At 39.0% G+C, this 23040-nt stretch overlaps 1 protein-coding gene across 2 annotated transcripts in view; it reads left to right on the top strand.

The window, feature by feature from the left end:
* KLF12 (KLF transcription factor 12) overlaps window positions 1-23040 on the top strand; it is a 269928-nt gene that overhangs the window by 210612 nt on the left and 36276 nt on the right. The gene's annotated exons all lie outside the window — the stretch shown is intronic.

Raw genomic sequence — 23040 nt, forward strand, 5'->3', positions numbered from 1 at the left:
GCAAGTCGCATATATTGCTGCAATTCATAGTTCTGATTTGTGAATCCAACTCGGACTATTCAGAAATCTAGGACTAGCAAGACCATATCCTAAAGAAGTGTTGAATGTCCAGGATAAGGTTGTTTTCTTTTTGGTTGTTAGACTTTATTACAGGTTAAGCCTGAGGATCTACAGCTTAACATATTTTCTACTCAAAGATAAGTCTGGATGTGCACGGGGCAGAAGTGTCTTCATGTTATGCAGTTCCACTCTTGCTTTGTCTCCAAGAAAGCCAACGGAAATGGTCTACATAATGTCTACATAAATTCCGGAAATCTCAAAAATTGAGAAATCTGAAGAAACATTCTACTGGCCTTCATGGTGACTGCACTTCTTTGAGATCTTTGCCTTACAAATGCTCTTTTTATATGACCACAAAAAGTATCAAGGTACTCATATTGTTAGCATATTTGTTAATTCAGACAACCTCCTCATTTGCTAGAGATTCTCGTGTTTATCTAGTTATACACCTCCCAACATTAGGGAGATAGTATGGGTGGGCTTACTGGTGTCTACAGGGACCTACATGTCACATGTGTCACTAGCAATGCCCAAAATGGGGGGTCCTGCTAGAAAAGGAGGTGGGGCCGCCAAAGAGAGTGCATGTCAGTCTGGTGTACCTTTGCAGCAGCTCCGTTCATCTCCCAGTTTAAATCCCGCGAGACCCGCGGCTGTCAGAGCGTTGCCACGGGTTACCGTGGCAACGCTCCGTGCGACCCGCAGACCGCGAGATTTACACTGGGAGATGAACGGAGCTGCTGCAAAGGTAAGTAACAGCTTGCTGCCGGCCCCTCCACTGCACAGCCCATACAACTGGACCACCAGGGATTAACATATCCCCCCTCCCTGGCCAGGTAACAAGCAGGGAGGGGGGCCAAAAAACAAACAAACAATTACATATTAAAATAATAAAAATATTAAAATAAAATAATAAAAATATTAAAATAATATAAATGCCCTTCCCCCACCCAGTTTACACACACTACACAAACACACACACACTCTGCATCATATACACAAACACACACTCTGCATTATATACACACACTGCATTCATACACACACTCTGCATTATATACACACACACTGCATTCATACAAACACACACTGCATTCATTATATACACACACAGTGCATTCACACAAACACACACTTTGCATTATATACACACACTGCATTCATACAAACACACACTCTGCATTATATACACACACACTGCATTCATACAAACACACACTCTCCATTATATGCACACACACTGCATTCATTATATACACACACACTGCATTCATTATATACAAACACTACACAAACACACACACACACTCTGCATTCATTCATTATATCCACACACACTACACAAACACACACACACACATACTGCATTCATTATATACACACAATGTAAATAAATATTAAATGAATGTAATTTTATTGGGATCTAATTTTATTTAGAAATTTACCAGTAGCTGCTGCATTTCCCACCGTAGGCTTATACTCGAGTCAATACGTTTTCCCAGTTTTTTGTGGTAAAATTAGATGCCTCGGCTTATATTTGTGTCGGCCTATACTCGAGTATATACGGTAGTTATTGCATACATCTAGACTTCCCAGCTGAAGAGAGTCCATACAGATCAGCAAACCTATTTCTGTACAGTGGACAAAACCTTGCATAACTGACTTAGAGCGCTAATGATCAGGAAATAGTATATTTAACTACTTTATAATCCTTTCATTTGCTGCCATTATTTCTCTGGCTTTCACTGTCAAACTCCCCTGCAACCTGTCGTCTTAAAAACTATTTTGTATAATGGTGCGGTAAATGCTAGATTTGAATATCATAGGGAGGCTCCTTTGGTCATTTTGTACTTATGTCTATAAATTGCTATGTTTGTTTTCCCCAAATATACATCACTGTGAAATGTTATTGCTTTATACCTATGTAATAATAATAAAAAGATAAATTAAAAAAATAGATATAATCTTAATTTGAAGTCACAATATGTTGTTGATTAATAGTGTTTTGTTTATGTTTCACATTCTGCGTTTCTTGACATCGCTCCCAAATTGTCTTTCACACTGTTATCAAATTGTCAGGTCCCAATTACGGGAGATTTATTTTAGCTACATATAATAGAATATTGACAATATTCTCCCAATCTTCTCACCAGCTCTGATTTACTAATATTCTCTATTATTTTCTTGCTCTTTATGTTTTGAATGGGCACCACAAGGAATATATAGTTTGTATTTTTCAACCAACTGATATTTAAATTCATAACACAGGATTTTACAGATGTTCCAATGACAGAACTCATTGGATTAAACTCTTATGTAACTTAATACTATGTTTAGATGATAAATGTTGAACAATTATTTTGCTCATAGAGTCATTCAGTAGATAAATTAATCTCAGCTGGTATTGAATTAACTTTAGATTAGATGGATTATATCTTGAATAGTCGGGAACATGATAATGTTACTATTTAGAGATATCAGGCGTAGAATTTATGGAATTACCATGTATTGTATTGTACAACATTTCTCATATTAAAAATGCAATTATAAAAAAAGTAAGATGGCATCATATATAAAACTGACACTTAACCAGGCTTACCCAAACTCCGGCCCTCCAGGTGTTGCTGAACTACAACTCCCATGATTCTCAGCCTATCTATTTTCATTCATAGAATCATGGGAGTTGTAGTTCAGCAACATCTGGAGGGCCGGAGTTTGGGGAAGCCTGTGTCTTAACCCTATATTTTAAAATTATTATTTCTGAATCTTAATTTAAACACAACGTGTTACCAGTTTAAAATTAATGCTAGGGTACACCTGTATTATGAGGGAATATTCAGTCTGACTAGACAACTATTTTGGTAGTTATAGTTGAAAGACTATGGTCCACATCTGTTTTCATTGGTTGTCTTAACTCCTTAACCCCTTAAGGACCAAACTTCTAGAATAAAATGGAATCATGACATGTCACACATGTCATGTGTCCTTAAGGGGTTAAGGACCACATTGACATTTTGACATTATATGCTTTCATATTAAATTGTTTTTGGCCAATTAAATCCAGCACATATGTATATCCTGGTCAGTGACATTAAAATACACATATGAAAATAAAGGAAGAACTATCACTATTATTAAATACAACCGTCCTCTTTTAATCAGTGTACAATTAGGCACACCAAAACATTAGGCATATATTCTTCAATGTCTCTAAATGATAATCCTTTTTATATATCCTGAATTTAGTTAGAAACATTGCTACCTCTTTCAAATATGCAATGTTAAATGTGTCAAGATTGCAGCACAATTACCTTGTATATTAAACTGTGATTTAAAATTTCAGCTTACGATCTGTATTGCTTTGTTATGATGTATACACTTGCATAATTGCACAAATGCCATGTATAAATTTGTATTGTGTTTTCCTTACTGTAGTCCGGGGGTGCCCAAAAGGTAGATCCCCTGATTTTGTAGAACTACAACTCCTATGATGTTTTGCATGCCTTTGCCTTCCTTTAGAATGACAAGGCATCATGAAAGTTGACGTTTTAAAACAGCCAGGGATCTACGTTTTGGGCACCCCTGCTCTGGTCTATATCATAGACATTCAGAACAGTGGGGTGATGAAAGTAGGAAGGTCACAACAGACAAGACCCAGTGGAGCGCTAATAAAATAAATGAACTCACCCTTATATTAAGGGATATGAAATATGAGAGAATCTAGAGGGAAAGAAATATAATAGAAACAATGGTGTAGTATATATGGACTTGTTATTCTTAGAGAGAAGGATTATGTTGTAACACACTCACATGGTACAGAGCCTGAAAGAGATAGGCTCAAATCATAAGCGCAGGGGTATTTTAAAGCAAACACCAGGCTTCTTCAATGGCTGTATGGCAATCCTCAAAGAAAGGTAGAAAAAGGGGACAATGGACCAAAGTCCTAGTATATTATCCTCAACCCAGAATGGTGCCAGAACAAATACAAATGCTTGCTCACCTTTAAGAGAGCCAATCCAAACTGGTCTCTCAGTGTAATAGATAGTGTGCCTTTAAGAGGGCACTACTCTTCTTTTTAGCAGGAAAGTAGATGCAGGTCGTAGGCTCAAATATAAAAAAACGAATTTATTGTAAAGCACTTACATAAAATACAAATAAAAAGTTCCCATAAAATAATGGTGCAGAAATGAGTCCTCTTCCGAGACGCGTTTCGCCTTATGCAAAGGCTTTTTCAATCGGTACCGATTGAATAAATACATAAAATACAAATAAAAAGTTCTCATAAAATAATGGTGCAGAAATGAGTCCTCTTCCGAGACGCGTTTCGCCTTATGCAAAGGCTTTTTCAATCGGTATCGGTAGCCATTGAAGAAGCCTGGTGTTTGCTTTAAAATACCCCTGCGCTTATGATTTGAGCCTATCTCTTTCAGGCTCTGTACCATGTGAGTGTGTTACAACATAATCCTTCTCTCTAAGAATAACAAGTCCATATATACTACACCATTGTTTCTATTATATTTCTTTCCCTCTAGATTCTCTCATATTGCATATCCCTAAATATAAGGGTGAGTTAATTTATTTTATTAGCGCTCCACTGGGTCTTGTCTGTTGTGACCTTCCTACTTTCATCACCCCACTGTTCTGCATGTTATTGTGTTAAGCTTGGAGGTACCTTCACGTGTGTTGAACTGCTTAGTGGAACCAGGTTCTTCACTACATTACAATTTGAGCGCCTATATAGCACGGTTTATTTGTTATTACTATATCATAGACATTAGTGAAGTCTGTTAGCATGTTACGTCTGGCGAGGAAGCACAATCAAAGTCCCAGTGTTGCATTTAATGTAATACTTGTCATGAGACTTTACCATCACATCATCAAGTATAATGGGCAAGCTTTACCTTCATAACAGCATGTGTAGCGTAACAGCTCTTACATGTTAATCACCCCCTCTGCCCCTCCCCCTTCCTGCGCCTTCTGTGCTTTCTCTTTATCATTCAGCTCACTGCGTGTATCAATCTCCCCAGTGTCCCCCAGACCATTTTGTGTTTTCAACAAAGTGGAAATAGAGCAAGTTTAGAGATATGTATCATTTTACACTTTGGCACACCCTGCTTTAAAATTAATATTTTTTAAAACTTATGTTCAAACAAAATAGCATGTTCCCAGGCTGCGGTAATAAGTGAAGGCACCAGTCATATCCCCAACTCTTACTGCCATTTCACCTCTACTGCCATATTGGTAAGAGATCCGAGCATTCTCTAGGTGACAGTGATTTGCCTCAGTTGACCTCTTCATACACAGCATTTTTATGGTTCAGGGACAAAACTGTGTATCTGTAATAGTCACAAGATGTGTGATTTGTGTAGAATTCAAAATGAATGTAATATTTTATGCCTATATAGCTAAATCAAAAACAGCTGACTTGGGAAGTGTTTCCATTTCAGATGTTTTGACCTTGGCATTTAAATTCCCTTTAAATGAAGTTTGAGTTACCAGTAATTAGTGCTTTAGTGAATAACTCTGATAAGGTGCAATGCTTTTTTTGTGCCATCATCAATTGTGTAATGAAGAGAGATATACATTGTAAAGTACTATTAGTAGTAGTATTTATATAGCGCCAACATACTCTGCAGCCCTTTGCAATTATAGAAAGGCCCGTCTCAAACAAGCTAACAATAGTATCCCTCTTGGTCTCAGCTATGTGTGTTCCAGATTGCTACCTCAGAGGCATAACTTAAAGGGACACTATAGTCACCAGAACAACTACAGCTTTATGATCTGGTGAGTATAATCATTATATGCAGACATTTTCATGCAAACACTGTCTTTTCAGAGAAAATGCAGTGTTTACATTGCCCCTAGGGTCACCTCCAAGTGGCCACTCCTCAGATTGCCACTGGAGCTGCTTCCTGGCTCAGGGCTTCACAGTAGGCAGCAGTGCCGTTCAGCATCTCCACGGTCTGCATGGGGACGCTGAATTGTCCTCAAAGACATGCATTGATTCAAGGCATCTCTATGAGGAGGTGCTCACTGGCCAAAACGGCATTAGGCCCCACTCCCTTGTTGATTTCAGCCAATCCAACGCTTTCCCCATGTGTCAGGAAACAAAAACATGTGATTGCCCCACCTTAGCCTCCTTAAAAGCAATGAAAACCTTATTTCCAGCGCCGCGCGGGTCCGCTGGGTCTAGCTCTGCCCCCTTCGTGACATCAGAATTGCAGATTCCCCTCATAGGAAAGCATTGGCCCTATAATGTTCCTTTTAAAGCCACCTGTCATGCCCCAAATAATATTAACCCCTTGAGGACACATGACATGTGTGACATGTCATGATTCCCTTTTATTCCAGAAGTTTGGTCCTTAAGGGGTTAATAATAAGATTGTATCCATATATTGTGCTAGCAGTTTTGCTAGCAAATCTTTAGACAAGGAGAAAACCCCACTTAGAGATTGGGTTTTCTCCCAGCTTTCAGTCAATGCCTCTGTGTGCCGATGCATCAACTGACAAAGGAGAACAGAAACGACCTCCCACAGGATATCCCTCTGCTCTCCTCCCATAGCAACCTCAGAGCATGCACAGCTGTTGCTATGGAAATTGCAAACATATGGTACGGAGTATAGGAGTAACGGTCTATAAAACAAGCACCTTTCATGAGCACTCGGTATATATAGCAACAAAGCTGTCCATTCAAAATATTTTAAAGCATAATGTAACAGAAATTAGACTTTTGTATTTGGTTTCAAAATTATATCAATTGTACGAATCTTGGCTCATCGGCTGGTCTTTTGAATCCTGTAACTCTGAAGTGCCAAATGGACATATCAGGAAAAAAAATAACTGACAACTGCTGAATTTTGCTTTGTGATTTGGTATTCCATCTTTAGCACCAAAAATTAGATGATTGATTGTTATGTAACAACCACTATATCGAAGAAAAAAAGAAATCCAAAAAATTAATGATAAACAAATAAACCTGGGATTAGCCAAACAGTATGCTTAAAATATACTGCTGAATGTTTAAAAATAACTGAACGATCAAATATCCAAAGATTGACTACATGTGGACCAAATTTGAATGGTAAAATACCATTCTATTTTGTCGGAATTAATAAAAAATATGTATACGAATAAATATTATGTATACATTTTGCAGTAACATGATGTGCTCATTCTTTGTGCTCTTTTGTTTTGTCCGAATAGTTTTTTCCAAACAGTTTGCAGAGTGATGTTCGAACAAGCTGAACGACTGCTTTAACAAAATTCGGTCAACTAAATTAAATTTACTTTTTATGTCTGAATTGTTCCAGCCAAACCAATTTTTTCAAGTCTAATAGAAATCATTTTGTTGCAAAAACAGTATAAAAAAATATCTGGAGGGCAATACATAATTTTACGTTTGTTCTCATTGTACATTTACATGGCCTTCTTGTAACTATGACACATGGCTGTATGTGGTACCAAAACTAGAAAACATTGCTTCTTGTTTGCTACCCATTGGTTAACAATGGTTTCAAGAACTTTTGTCTCTGCTGCAAATATTTTTGTTTGAGAATCAATACAAAAGCATAATCTTCTCCGTCTTTTCTCAAGTGGTTACTGTGTCTTGGAATTAAAAGTATAATTGTCTCAATTACCGTATATACTCGAGTATAAGCCGAGTTTTTCAGCACATTTTTTTGTGCTGTAAAACCCCAACTCGGCTTATACTCGAGTCAATAGTCTGTATTATGGCAATTTACATTGCCATAATACAGACAGGGGCTATGGGGGCTGGCAGAGCTGTAACTTACCTGTCCTGCAGCTCCTGTCAGCTCTCTCCACCTCCGCGCCGTCCGTTCAGCACCTCGGTCAGCTCCCAGTGTAAATCTCTTACAGTGTGAGCTGACAGAAGAGCTGAACGGACAGCGCGGAGGTGGAGAGAGCTGACAGGAGCTGCAGGACAGGTAAGTTACAGCTCTGCCAGCCCCCCTCCTCCCCCCCACTGAACTGCCAATGCTGGACCACCAGGGAAGGAGAGCCCCCCTCCCTGCCATATATCAAGCAGGGAGGGGGGACGAAAAAAATATATAGTAATAATAAAAAAAAATTATAAATAATAATAAAAAAATAATTAAATAAAATAAAATTATAATAATAAATAATAATAAAAAAAATTACAAAAATTAAAAAAATTGCCCACCCCCCACCAGGGCTATCCTAGATATAAGAGACTAATGTAAGTATTAAGAAAATTGGGCAGACTAGATGGGCCGAATGGCTCGTATTTACCATCACATTCTATGTTTCTAATACAAGAGGGATATCTTACCCTCTTATTCACATGATTGACAGGGAGCTAAATCCACAGTATATAGCACTCCACCTTTCTTTCAGCAGGATCTTTCACCCTCAAGAAGAAAATAATAGGGTAAGATATTCCTCTTGTATTTTAGCTCTCCACTATTATTTATATTTGTTGTACTTGTAATTCACTTTTATGAATGTTATACTTATATATTTATTATATATTATATAAATATATATGATAGATTCTTTGTAGTTGTAATGGAACTTGAATTATATGAGTATAGTGGCACCACAACAGCATTTATAAAGGCAATTGTCCTTACATCAGATGTACTCTGCTCTATTATTTGTGGTAGAGATTCATACTCTCTATTTCTTTTGGATATTGTACTGCTGTGGACTCTATTTAACTATTACTTTCAACCATTCTCTGAGAATTATAACTGGGTAATTCACTACTGTTTAGGGTGTACATTGTGTGTGCATTCTTTAACCCAAAGTGCATAACTTTGAATTTATCTACATTAAATTTAATCTGCCATTTGAGTGCCAGGTCCCCCAATCTTTCGAAATTCAACTGCAGTGAAGTAATATCCTGCTCACATTGTATTACCTTACAGAGTTTTGTGTCATCTGCAAACACTGATACATGGCTTTCAATGCCTATTTCAAGATCATTTTTAAATATGTTAAATGGAAGCGGTCCCAAAACAGAACCCTGAGGGACACCACTTATCACTTTGTACAGCTTGAAAATGTACCATTAATGGCAACTCTCGGTGCTCTATCCTTAAGCCAATGTTCTACCCAAGAATAAGAATTCTCAGCCAGACCCATTTCTTTGAGTTTGAACACTAACCTATTGTGTGCAACCCTATCAAACACCTTGACAAAATCCAAGTAGATCACATCCACTGCAACACCCTGATCAATACTTCTACTTACTTCTTTGTAGAATGCAGTTAAGCTAGTTTGGCATGACCTATGTTTCATAAAACCGTGCTAATGTTCTACACAATGAATTCCTGAAAATTAGTCATTATTAACCCCTCAAATACTTTCCCAGGCACAGAAGTTATGCTCACAGGTCTATAATTTCCAAGCAAAGATTTTAAATTTTATTTGAATACAGGAACCACATCTGCCTTCCTCTAATCCACAGAAAAGGTTTGTTTATTTCCGCACTTAGCTCCGAAAGTGCTTGTGTGGCTTTACATTAACTTTCTTTAGTTGCTTTATCCCCTTGTCCTGAGTCATCCAGTCACATTTTTTCTGCAAGTTTTTACAGCAATCTTTTGCATATGTCTTGCCATAGGATCCTCCTTAATATATACTGAGGAAAAAAAGTCATTTCAAATGTCTGCATTTTCACATTTAACCCATCTAATTGCTTTTTTGCATTCATTATTCACGTCCTTATGTAGGATGCCTCTGATTTGTCTGATTTAAATGCTTCTTGTCTATATTTGTTTTGCTTTACCTTCCCACTAAGTCATATTCTAATATTTGTTTGAAAATGTTCCATTGATATTCTGTGTTTTTTTTCACTAAAAAGGTTACGCCAGTCAGGAGTTTTAAAGCTAATCTTATTGAAATTGGCATTAAAATTATATGTTTTGTTTACCCCATGTGCATTTGCTTTTTTGAGTTTATTTCAAAAGATGGTGTTACCTCTGCTCGGTTAGTTAGTCATACTCACTTATGACATTTGTCATCCTCATGCATTGTACAAGTACTTTAAACTTCCCTATGAGAAGAATTTGATTTGATCAGCATGAATCTGCTTCTCAATTCCAATGCTTCTTTACGAGAAGCTTTAGATTGGACGAGAAAATTAAGAAGACACTGCTGACACACTGCCTGCGGCTGTATGGAGTAAGGCTCAGCTCAGGATAAAAGGTGTGTGATACCACCTCCCCCCCCCCCTTTTTTTTTTTTAAAGGAACACTATAATTACCAAAACAACTTTAGCTTAATGAAGCAGTTTTTGTGTATAGATCATGCCTCTGAAGTTTCACTGCTAGATTCTCTGCCAATTAGGTGTTAAACCACTTTTGTTTCTGTTTATGCAGCCCAAGCCACACATCTGCCGGCCTTGACTAACACAGTCTGCATGAAAACAAAATGGTTTAATTTTCATTCAGATGTAACTTACATTGAAAGTTGTTAATCTCCTGCTCTGTAAATTAAACGTTTAATGCATACAGAAGCTCCCTGCAGGGTCTGGCAAGCTATTAATAGAGCAGGTGATAAGAAATGTTAAACAGAGTTTGTGATAAAGGAAGTATAAACATTAGATGACTCTTTACAGGAAGTGTTTAGGAAGGTTGTGCAAATCACATGCAGGGAGGTGTGACTAGGCTGCATAAACAAAGATTTAACTCGTAAATGGCACAGATTCGAGACCTATACACCAAAACTGCTTCATTAACCTAAAGTTCTATGTCACAAATCTGTATTTGGCCCTCTCCTAAAGAACCATACCCCACTTTCACCTCCAGTTCTGTTACTTTCCCACCTTGTTTGTTCATTGTTCCTCTTGATGCCATCCCTACTGTGTCCTTATACTCCCCTCCTCTAGGCTGTAAGCTTATCTGAGCAGGGTCCTCATATTCCTATTGTTCCTGTATCATTTTGTAATTTTCCCTCTTACTGTTAAATTCCACCCTTCAACAATATTGTAAAGGCCTGCGGAATCAGTTGGCGATATATAAATAATAATGGTGATTATAGTATCCTTTTTATTTCATTTGGGAGGAGGAGAGTCTGAATTTAAATAGGGAGTAGAACAGAATAATGTTAGGAAAACAAATTTATATTCCTAACGCTATAGTGTTCTTAAACAGACCTCTAAAGTACTTTTACAAAAAGTTCAGATTTCAATTGAAAGTGGCAATTTTATGTATTAATCTTACACCTCTCTATTTGTCAATCAAATAGCCAAACGTTACTTTCTGGTTGCTCAGCTCAATGGAGCTAAACTTAAGTGATTTCAATATATTTTTTATTTTGGCAGTGGCGTACACACAATCCATGGGGCTCCAGTGCGAAACTTAACTATGCCCCCCCACACATACATACAGACACACATACATACACACAGACATATACATACACACATACATATAGACACATACATACACACAGACACATACATACAAAGACACATACACACACACACAAGACACACATACATAAAAGAGACACATACAGACACACACATACATACATACATACAAACAAACAGAGAGGCACACACACATACAGACAGACACACATACACAGACACACACACACACACACACACACACACATACACACATACATACAGACACATACACACATACATACAGAGACACACACAGACACATACATACAGACACATGCACACAGACACACAGACACATACATACATACATATAGAGACACACACACATACACAGACAGACACATACATACATACATACACATACACACACACAGACAGACACACAAACCCATACACACATACATACAAACAAAAACACAAATATACAAAATGTTTAAGTCATCATGTTTCCTACCTTTTAGGCGCAGGAGGGTGACTTTCCCTGGGGTCCAATGGTGGCTCAGGCTGGTAGGAGTCAGAGTTCCACCTCTGACTCCCTCTCCTTCCTCCCGTGCAGGCTCTCTCTGATAGCTGGGAGGAGTGATGGGCAGTCACTTCCCTCCAGCTGTGATGTCATCACAGAGGGCCCGGTCGCGCTGTTAAAGCACCGCTGGGCAACACATGGTGGCGGTCACCTGGTTGCAGGGGTCCACAGGGCGGACGGACCCGGTTGCAGCTGCGACCCCTGTTACCGCGGTATGTACGCCACTGGGCAGTGGAGTGTACCTTTAACGATGTCTTTGAATTAATATGATACATTTTATGTTTATATTTATATTCTATGCCCTGTGCATATGTTAAAAAATGAATCTGTTTTTTGTTCTAAAAGAGAATGTGTCTGCTAAACATATGGTGGGGGCATGTACTAATCAGCCAAAGACAAGAAAAATGGCAAATGGTAAAAATGAGTGCTATGTGAAAAAAAATCCCATCAGTGATAATACATTTAAGATTCCTTATTTGAATCTTAACTATTTGGAAACAAGACAGTGAAGATAGCTGCCATACTGTGATGGTATAATTCAGCTACTGTGGAAATGAAATGATGTAAATGCACTTTCACAAAATAGCATATTTAAAGAAAACATTACTGTGTATTCTTAAAGTGGTCAGCCAGCATTCTAAATGACTTTTAATTTGTGAATATAAATGGGCAATTAAGCAATTTACAAAGCTCTGTGTGATAATGAGAATAAAGAGATGTGGATGTCTACATTGAATTTCAATTTTCACATCTCATAAATACTCAATGTGTTAAATGTAGTGATAAGTGAACATACTATTGCAAATCCTGGGGTGTGACAGTTTCCCTCTTAAGGAGAACTGTCACTTACCTGAACTTTTATATTTTATTTACTTATCACTAACATATGCATTTGTGAGCCATGAAAATTAAAATTACATGTAGAAATCCACACTTCACTTCCCAGCAACTGTGTGCCTTAGTGTGAGCTCCCTGTCAATCATTGTGATAAGCTGTGTCCTTTGCACCTGGCAGTCTGCATAGAAAGACCATACAGAGAAGAAGGGAAGTTAAACAATGTTTCTAGTTTTCCTGCTCATTTACAATTAATTGTTTAGTTTGTTTTGTGTTAATTTGATTACTAATCAATCTACTTATTATTTTCAATGTATTTAAAAGAACAACAAAAAAAAGGTGAACATTTTGTGAATAAGGCTAATAAATATTAAATGGGATTTTCAATGTTTTAATCAATTATATAAATCCATTTAAAGGGACACTGTAGGCACCCAGACCACTTCAGCTATTTAAAGTGATCTGGGTGCAGTGTCCCTTTTGCCCTTAGTGCTGCAACGTTAAACATTGTAGTTCCAGAGAAACTGCAATGTTTACATTGCAGCATTAAGTCTGCCCACAGTCGCTGTCGACTAGAGGGCTTTCTGGTTTGAAACAGACCTTTGATTCGGTATCTGACGCTGGATGTCCTCACGCTTTCCTATGGGGAGGTCTAATGCGTGTCCCGTGAATATGTGTTAGAGCCTGGGGGGTATATCAGCGCTGGAAAAAGGTAAGTGGGGGGGGGGGGGGGGGGCAAGGGAGTGGGGAGGCAGGGGGAGAGATTTGCCAGAAATACAGCTTTGTATTCCTAGTACTGTAGTATCCCTTTAACTTTTTCGCTTCTGGTTTATGCATTACCAGCTTGAACTTCAATATTATTCTTGGGCAACAATACAACATATGTTCAATACATAGATTAATACTCTTTTTATGACTGTATATATTACTCAGCATAAAATATGATTTGTACAAGCTACACTGGACCATTACTGTCTTATATATCATACATATTTCTTCAAATTGTCCTACAATTGAGCAGAATATATTTTTACTGTTGGGAATAAGACATCAATAGACTTTGTTTAAGGCCTTCTTCGCAAGAATCTGGCCTTGTCAGCATCTTTTAAAAAAACTACTATCTTGTTTAATCTTCTCCTGTTATTATTACTGCCTTGGTCTCATAGGATTTCCTTGTCTGTGAGGGGTATGGCGTTAATTATTCGGCGACACTATTGTGAAATATTACAGATGCATGCATAATAACATATAAAAATGTCTAAGAAAGGAAATATTGCAGATCAACCCACTTTAACTCTTATCTGTCTTATCTTACTGTTCTCCTGGCTTCAATCCTGGTAGGAGCCTAGCGGAATTGAGAGAATTAGCTTAAAATGGAAAGCAGATAAGAATTGTATATACCCTGATAAAAAAAGGCTAAAATAGATGACTAGTAAACATCCTCTGCTTTAAAACACAAACAAATTGATGTTAATTTGTACTGTCTCTTTTTTATTTTTTTTTATCTATTCTTAGAAGGACTTTGATGAATGGTGGATTTGATCAATTGAGCTGACACTTTTGTGCAGTTTTGTTACATCAAACTATTACTTGCATGAAAACCTCCCTCCAATATTGCATCATGCAAGGGATATTAAATACAAATATTTTAAGCTGCTTAAAGAATCAGTGAAGTAAAAGCAGGTTGCAAAATTTAATAGTATTAATAAAATATTTTCCTTTAATATTTCAAAGGGGAGATAATTTATTGAAACCGTTCATTATCTCCAAAAGAGAGTGATTTAAAAAAAAAAATATATATATATATAACTGAATTTTCAGTAGAATTTCTCGAGTCAAGCGTAATTTTTAGAGGTTTTTCATTGACTCACATGCATCAATATTTAAACTGGCAGCTCCTATTAACTTGCATTAGCATGTTCATTCACTTTGGTCATGAATGAAATTCCTGTGAGTGGATCTGTTTATGTGAGGCGTTCTGTACACAAACCATATATTTTTTTTTTTTTAATTCTTTATTTTTGCGTGCATGAAAATATAATAAGTGAGGTTGTCAAGCCCCAACAGCTTGACCAGCATATAAACAGAATATTTAACCATTGGGTAGCATGTAGAATGTTCTGCACAATTTTTGTAAAGTAATATTTAGGTAAACGATAGTCAGCTCATGTACATAATAAAACAGGTTGATTGCAACTGTTGCTTTAAGTCAGTTAACAAGTTAACAAGTACTATAAGGCATTTTTGTATAATATAATCTCAACTACGGCGATTAGTCATTTATAGTAGCATAAAGTAAACGGACAAATGGTTAGCAAAGCGTGCTTAAACATCCCGCTTGAGCCACCGCACCAACCTGTACAGGTAAAGAGAAGAGCATTTAAGAACGCTTTGTGGCATGCAATGTCAGCTCAGTTTGTATTAAAAGTTTCGCTTGGAACATATTGTACAATTAGGCTATACACTATATATATTGGCTAAACAATCGCTTTGTTAGTCGACAGCTAGTTATCATGTTTAGGAGCAAGGTATTGCAAGTGGGCAACAGGCCTAGAATAAAACATGTTCGCCACATTGTATATTCAGACACCGATTAGGAGCGATGGGAGGTATGGGGCGGTTGTCCCATCCGAGGTGGTAAATGTCCCGTTCAGCCAATTCCCGCCTGGGGCAATGTACAGTCCCGATTAGGCGTCTTTGCGTAGAAATTTAGTAAAACAACATTAAACGGTGGCGGTAATGCACGTGGGAAACACCATATAACCACAATATATTACCTGTGAGGCTAGGTTAACCTGAACATGTACAGTGAGTGCAAGGTGTGCGACAGCTGAATATTTTCATTTGAATGGCTCACTGTAACTGGACAAGGCCATTGTGTTCACGAGTAAGCTGTGCTAAATTTACAGGGTAATATGAGTGGATTAGCTGTCTAATCAACATAATAAACGTAAGTAACTGCAGATTAAGCTGATAACTGTCCCTAGCTACACAGTATAAAGGCTACTTTAGCTCAGAGATTGGCGAGGTCTAGTACAAAAGAAAAATAGAATGGCAGTAACTCTGACGAGGGTTATGTGCGCAACCTGTGTGTAGGGTTTTGTGTGTTAGAGATTAACGTTAAGAATGCTATGGGTCGTGGTCTCCTTGTGGCCTTAGTGTGTGAAATTGTGTTGTGGGTAGAAGTGTAAACAAAACACAAGATGTCAGCGTAAAAAGTTAGTGCCCTATAGTGATTGTCCCACATTTTAGTCCATGACTGGAAGCGTTTAGCAGATTGTCCCTTAGTATACCATCCAATGGGTCATACAGTCCCGTTCAGACCGACGTTCCTGGATCCGGGTTCTGGCTGGTGAAAGTCCAGTAAGTTGGCAGTCTGGGGGGGGCCCCGCTCGAGGCGTCTGATGTGAGGATTGTCGTCCCCGTTTTGGCTCCAGACTTGGAGGTGAGTCTCGGGATAAATGCGTGTATCAAGCGATCTAGTGATCCCCTTGGCAATGGCAGTCCAGAGGTTGCTGCTGAGTAGTGCAGTATGGGTCTATACGACCGACTGGAAAGATGGGGTGAGCTTGGCCCCTACTATGTGCGGGCCGTGCTGGTGCCTGCAGTAGCTGTGCCCTTTCCCTGTGGGACAAACGGGGTAATTCTGGCCGGATCCCATTTGTGTTTCCCCTGGTTCTTTGGTGCTGTCTGCTTTTCCAACTGCGGCAGTCCCAGTGTATTTAGCAGCGCTGTTGCGCCCTGGAGGTCTGTGACTAGGTGGACTGAGTCTTTGTGCAGTACCTGTATCTTGCGTTGAGGACGCCAACGATATGGTATTTGGTGCGCCCGGAGCAGGCCGGTAAGTGGTTGCATGGACTTGCGCCATTGCATGGTGGCTCCCGACAGGTCGGCATAGAAGGATAAGTCCATATTTTCGAAGTTGTACGTAGCTGTCCCTTTCAGGGCTGCGAGGAGCGCCATTTTGTCAGTAATAGTTTTAAACCTCACCACGAGGTCTCGGGGCGCCTTTTCTGGTGCTCTCTGGGGCTTGGGTATGCGGAAAGCCGCCTCTATGTTGATTGTTTTGGCCTGTTTGGGGGGTATCAAGGATCCCACTAGTCTCCTGGCGAAGTGTGGGAGTTCTTCTGCAGGGACTCCCTCTGCTACACCTCGGACCTTTAAGTTCTTGTTGCGTCTGGAGTCTTCCAGTGCCGCAAAGTGGTGCTCTGTTTTCGCTTGCTGTAGCTTCAGGGCACATATCTCCTGCTTGAGCTCGGCAATCTCATGGGAGTGTTGGGCAGAGATTTGTTCCGCTGTGTCAATGCGGCCTACCAAGCCCGTTAGGTCAGCTCGCAGTTGTGCTACATCTGCCTGCAGGGCTCTCTGTAGCTCTCCCAGCATCGTTTTCAGTAAGGTTGCAGTTACTGGTTCCGAGTCGCCCGGATTCCTGCTTAATTGCGGCGGTTGTGCCGTGGGTAGGCCACTGAAGGCTTCCTCCTGGTAGAAGTCCCCGGAGGAGTCTGAGAGCTCTTCTAGCTCGGCGGCCATATTGGGCCCACATGCGCTTCTTGCCTGCCGGAACAGATCGCCTATTGTGGCCCCTGTTTTGGGTCGGTCCGGTTTCAGCTTCTTCGTCTTTCGACCCATTGTTGTTATGGGGGGATAGGTCTCAGTTTTAGAGGTTAGTGTCCCCCAAAACGGGTTGATTTCTTCGCTCAGTCACGGAGCCTCTCGAGCATGCGACCGCTTCGCTCCACCATCAAGCTCCTCCCCCCACAAACCATATTTTATGGGAGGTATACAACATTATTTTTTGAATATAATGAAAGGTTCCAATATATTTGGCTACTGCAAGATATTAACAAACCAAAAAATGACAAGTATATATGGCGTTAGAAATATATTGATTGTTAAACAGCAGCACCTTATCAGTGTAGCTCCACAAAATGTTAAATTATGAAGTATGATTAGAATTATATATGGGGTTAAGTTTAGTAGCCAATTTCTAAGTACTTCTTAGACATTTTATTACCTATTTAAATATTAAACTTAACACCTGAGTAATATAGGCATCTATATGTAAGATGTGCATTATTATCATACCAGGAAATACAGGGTGGGCCAAAATTCAGAGTAGAATTTGACAGGTAGTGAATCTATTTGTTAGTAGTTCAAATATTTTGTTGCAAGTAAATATTATAACTGAGTCTTGGGAGATTCATTATGGGAAATTTCATAAAGGAACAACAAGTAAAAATAGTGTAATTTTATTTTTAAAATGGCAGGTCTTTTTATTTTGACACAAAGATTGTCCTGAAATGTGGTTTTAACAAAATGAGGCTACTACCTATACATCTCAGTGTTAATTATGTCTACGAAAATTTGTGTCAAATTTTAGTCGACTAACAATTTTGGAGATTTAGTCAACTAAAACTAGACTAAAACTAGAAACAATTCAAATGACTAAATTACAACTAAAACGGAAATGGCTTTCTAGTCAAAAAACTATGACTAAAACTTAATTGAAATTTGCCGCCAAAATTAACACTGCACAGATGGGCTGTGGAAGGAGCAAAAGAAACAGACCAGGGCTGGGGAGAGAGACTCCTAAATGGGCTGGGAGGACACAAAAAGACACAGAGGGGCTGGGTAAGAGGCTAAAGAGACAGATAGAGACTTTAACTAAACCCATTCGATTTTAGTCATGTTGACTAAAATCTACTGTAGATTTAGTAGACTAAAACTAGACTAAAACTAAAACAATTCAGATGACTAAAATACGACTAAAACTAAAATGGCTTTTTAGTTAAAAGACTATGACTAAAACTAAATTGAAATTTGCTGTCAAAATTAACACGGATACATCTGCAGGCAAGCAAGTCATGATTGGCATGATACAATACATGTACTGCATGCACCATCCCTGAGTAACTTATGTATCTTGAGTGCACAAGAAGATAGCCTGCCCCTGAGACATTTTTATTTAACCCCTTAAGGACCAAACTTCTGGAATAAAAGGGAATCATGACGTGTCACACACGTCATGTGTCCTTAAGGGGTTAATCACTACCTTTTACATAGTTACATAGTTACATAGCTGAAAAGAGACTTCAGCCTTCCTCACATTTGTTTTTTGCTGTTGATCCAAAAGAAGGCAAAAACCCAGTTTGAAGCACAATTTTGCAACAAGCTAGGAAAAAAAAATCCTTCTTGACCCCATAATGGCAGTCAGATTTATCCTTGGATCAAGCAGTTATTAGCTTACATTGAAAGATTATATCCTTGAATATTTAGTTTTTGCAAGTATGCATCTAGTAGCTGTTTGAACATCTGTATGGACTCTGATAAAACCACTCCTTCAGGCAGAGAATTCCACATCCTTATTGTTCTTACAGTAAAAAAAACCTTTCCTTTGCCTTAGACAAAATCTTCTTTCTTCCAGTCTAAACGCATGACCTCGTGTCCTATGTAAAGTCTGGTTTGTGAATAGATTTCCACACAATGGTTTGAATTGGCCCCGAATATATTTGTATAATGTTATCATATCCCCTCTCAGGCGACTTTTTTCTAAACTAAATAGGTTTAAATTTGTTAACCTTTCTTCATAGCTGATATGTTCCATTCCTTTTATTAATTTTGTAGCCCGCCTCTGCACTTTTTCTAGTGCCATAATATCCTTCTTTAGAACAGGTGCCCAAAATTGCACAGCATATTCAATATGTGGTCTTACCAGTGATTTATAAAGAGGCAAAATGATATTCTCGTCCCAAGACGAGACGATAGTTTGTTGTCTATAACAATTCCCAAGTCCTTTTCGTGTGTTGTTATCCCTAATTCGCTTCCATTAAGGGTATACGTTGCTTGTGTATTCTTTACGCCGAAGTGCATGACTTTGCATTTTTCAACATTAAATCTCATCTGCCATTTGAGTGCCCAGTCCCCCAGTCTAAATCCCTCTGCAGCAAAGTAATATCTTGCTCACATTGTAGTATTTTACAGAGTTTTGTGTCATCTGCAAACACTAAACCATGACTTTCAATGCTGTCTTCAAGATCATTTATAAACATGTTAAATAGAAGGGGTCCCAGAACAGACCCCTGAGGGACACCACCTGCCACACTGTCCAGCTTGAAAATTTACCAATAATGACAACTCTTTGCACTCTGTTTTTAAGCCAATGTTCTAACCAAGAACAAGCATTTTCATCTAGACCAATTTCCTTGAGTTTGAACACTAATCTATTGTGTGGAACTGTATCAAATGCCTTGGCAAAATCCGAATAGATCACATCCACTGCAACACCCTGATCTATACTTCTACTTACTTCTACAGAGAAAAGGCATTACATTGCTCTCTAAGGACACCTTTAGTGACAATCACTCAGATGGCTACTAGAGGTGCTTCCTGGGTTCACTAATGTTCAGCGTCTTTACAATCTGCATGAAGGTGCTGAACTTTCACCATAGAGATGCAATGATTCAATGCATGTCTTTGAGGATATGCTGATGTGTGATTGGCTGAAATTGTCAATTCTGATTATCTCAGCTTAGGGGCAGAGGTGGGTGCAGCCAGCCATGACTGACCTGAGCGGGCCTGAAATAAAAGTAAGTTATACACTTGTTTAGGTGTCTGGGGGCCTGACTTGTTTTTTTTTTTTTTGTCTTTTTGCAGTGCATAAGAATATTACAACAAGCTTGAGGGATCCTCAAGTATTTTATCACACTTTACATCTGGAATAATTGCGGGTATATGCACAGTTTTGTATTTTAAACAGGCTAATGATATAGAACATGCTAGGTACATAGATTGATTATTCAGGCTAGAAAAGCACAGTACTGGTGCTGGCTTATAGAAGGCTTACAGGCTGGAGTTTGAGACCTAGGTACTGGTTGCATAAACAGAATGAGAGTAGGGGCACTATGCCCATGATTGGTAGAATGGGAGAGCTCTTAAGAGATTAAAAAAAATACCACTGGGTCCACAGCCCTGTAAATGCTGACACCTTATAGAAGGTTGCCACCAGCTACCCAAGTTGAGTGTGGGAACATGAGCTACTGCAAAAGGCCAGTTTGATTCCCCTTTATGGCCCCAGGAAAGGCTGGAAGGTTCTTACACTGAGTATATGGTCGGAGTATGCACCTCAGTTAGGCAGTGGCACAGCAGCCAACATATTGCATTTGTACTATAAAAGGCTGCGTTCCACAACATCCTCATAAAACAGATGATATATCAAGTAAACAATAGACATAAGCAAATGAAAGACAAAGTGATGCTAGCTGTGTGTCCAATCTTGTGGGACACTGTAGGTGCAGGCCAGCATGCCATGGGTAAGAGAGTAAAACTAGCATGGAAGTCAGGCTACCGTCTATCCCAGGGTTTGAGGTGCAATGTCCCGAGGCAGCCGATGCCCTGTCTTGGTGGTGCACCGAGGGGGTTGAGCGGAATCATAAGGCAGAGTCCGAGCCGGAGCATGGTATGTTGCTGTGCACAAGGTGGTGGCGTGTCCATCATCTTGGGGCATCTGGCCCTGTCCAGGACCTCCGTCATTGCAGGTGTTGGAAGGCAATGGTGGATAGTGGTGGTCGCCAGTGGGGACTGGGATAACCCCCGTCGGTCCAAAGTGGGGGGCAGCAATGAGTATGTTGGAGAACTGAGAGAGCGTCCATTTCGTCCCAGCTCAAGCTTGGGTAGGCCACAAGCCTCTGTCCGGGTGATGCAATGTCGGACGGCTCATGAGAGGTATCCCCGGGAACACCGTTGGCAGCGAGGTGAGCATCTTTCTGGGTCATAAAAATCGTATAGCCCGCAGATAGCCTCAGTATTCCGGGTCAGATGCATAAGCACAGACAAAACACCTCTGATCCGACCAGTAGGCAAGTTCCGCCCCGGCCTGACTTATTTTAAACACTATAGGGTCAGAAATACACATTTCTTTATACTAATTTTCCAGATGGAAATTGTGTAAGCATTTATTTTGAGGAAAACAAATAATATATATATGCAACCCCTTTCTATATAAAAAGTATAATGCAGATACATGAATTCCAGTAGATGACTAAACAATTAAATGTAGAAAGCCTCAGACAGGGACATTTTGTAGGATAAATAGCTCAACTTGATTGCATGAGCATCTTGCATATATAGAGGAATGCATAGATTAACAGGTTTGTGCATATGTAATGTTAATATTAGTGCTGCTTTGAATATTTAAAAAGGTATCTTACACGCTAACAAATTTGCAAGGTGATACGGGACAGGGCACCATCTCCAGGCATGTTACAGCTTGAAAAGTAAGAACATATGCATATATTCATAATGATCATATTGCTACAAGTGTGCTGCAGGCCCTACCGCAAACAGCTGTGGCAACCTTAAATAAATAATTGATGGTAAAAAATCCTAAAATAAAAAAATCACAGCTAAAATTAAAGTGCCTATAGCTTTACCCTTTAATAAAAAAAGGATGAACTCAACTTGTGGATGAAAAGATTTAAAACAAAATACTTACAACATGCTGTAATAACAATCAACATACAGTTCATTGAAATCCTCCTCAACTGATTGTGTTGCGAAATATCGAGCCATAAGAGAAAGGTTAAAACTTTGCAAACATTTGGGCTGCATTAATTTCAAGAGTATTGATGGACCATTTTTTTCTATAGTGACATCAAAGGTCACTATCACTATATGCAACAAATATTCCCAGTATATAGCTCAGTTTTTTTAAAACCTGATGCAACAAAAGGTTTTTGCACATTTGTTGACATTAGACAGGACACCATATTTAAACTCCACTGTTGATTTTATTGCAGAAGTTAGGACTACTATTGCTCATATCATATTAGCTTTATTTGATTGTCCATGATTTGTGACTGGAGACTTTTTATGTACTCTGATCCCATCTTGAGCTGCCTGTTGGACACGTCTGTTTGATTTGCTATTTTCTCTGACCTCTGCTTAATCTTTAGTTGAAGTGCCTATGGTGCCTGGTGTCTGTGGGCGCTGGGTCCTGCATAACTACTTAATAGTTTACTCAGTGTTTAGTAGAGATTCTCGGTTCCTGGCAGCCTCCAATGACAAATGGCAGAGGTGGCACACTATGCTTCTCTTCACACCATACCAGGGGTTTTGGACAGTGATTGGCAGAGTGCGTCAGCTGAGTGCTTTCAGCCAATAACTGCCTGAAGTCCTGTCATGTATTGGTATGGCACAAGGTAGAAGTATGGTTCCACCTCTGCTATATCGC

The sequence above is a fragment of the Pelobates fuscus genome, chromosome 1 (genome assembly GCF_036172605.1).
Source record: "Pelobates fuscus isolate aPelFus1 chromosome 1, aPelFus1.pri, whole genome shotgun sequence".
NCBI lineage: Eukaryota > Metazoa > Chordata > Amphibia > Anura > Pelobatidae > Pelobates > Pelobates fuscus.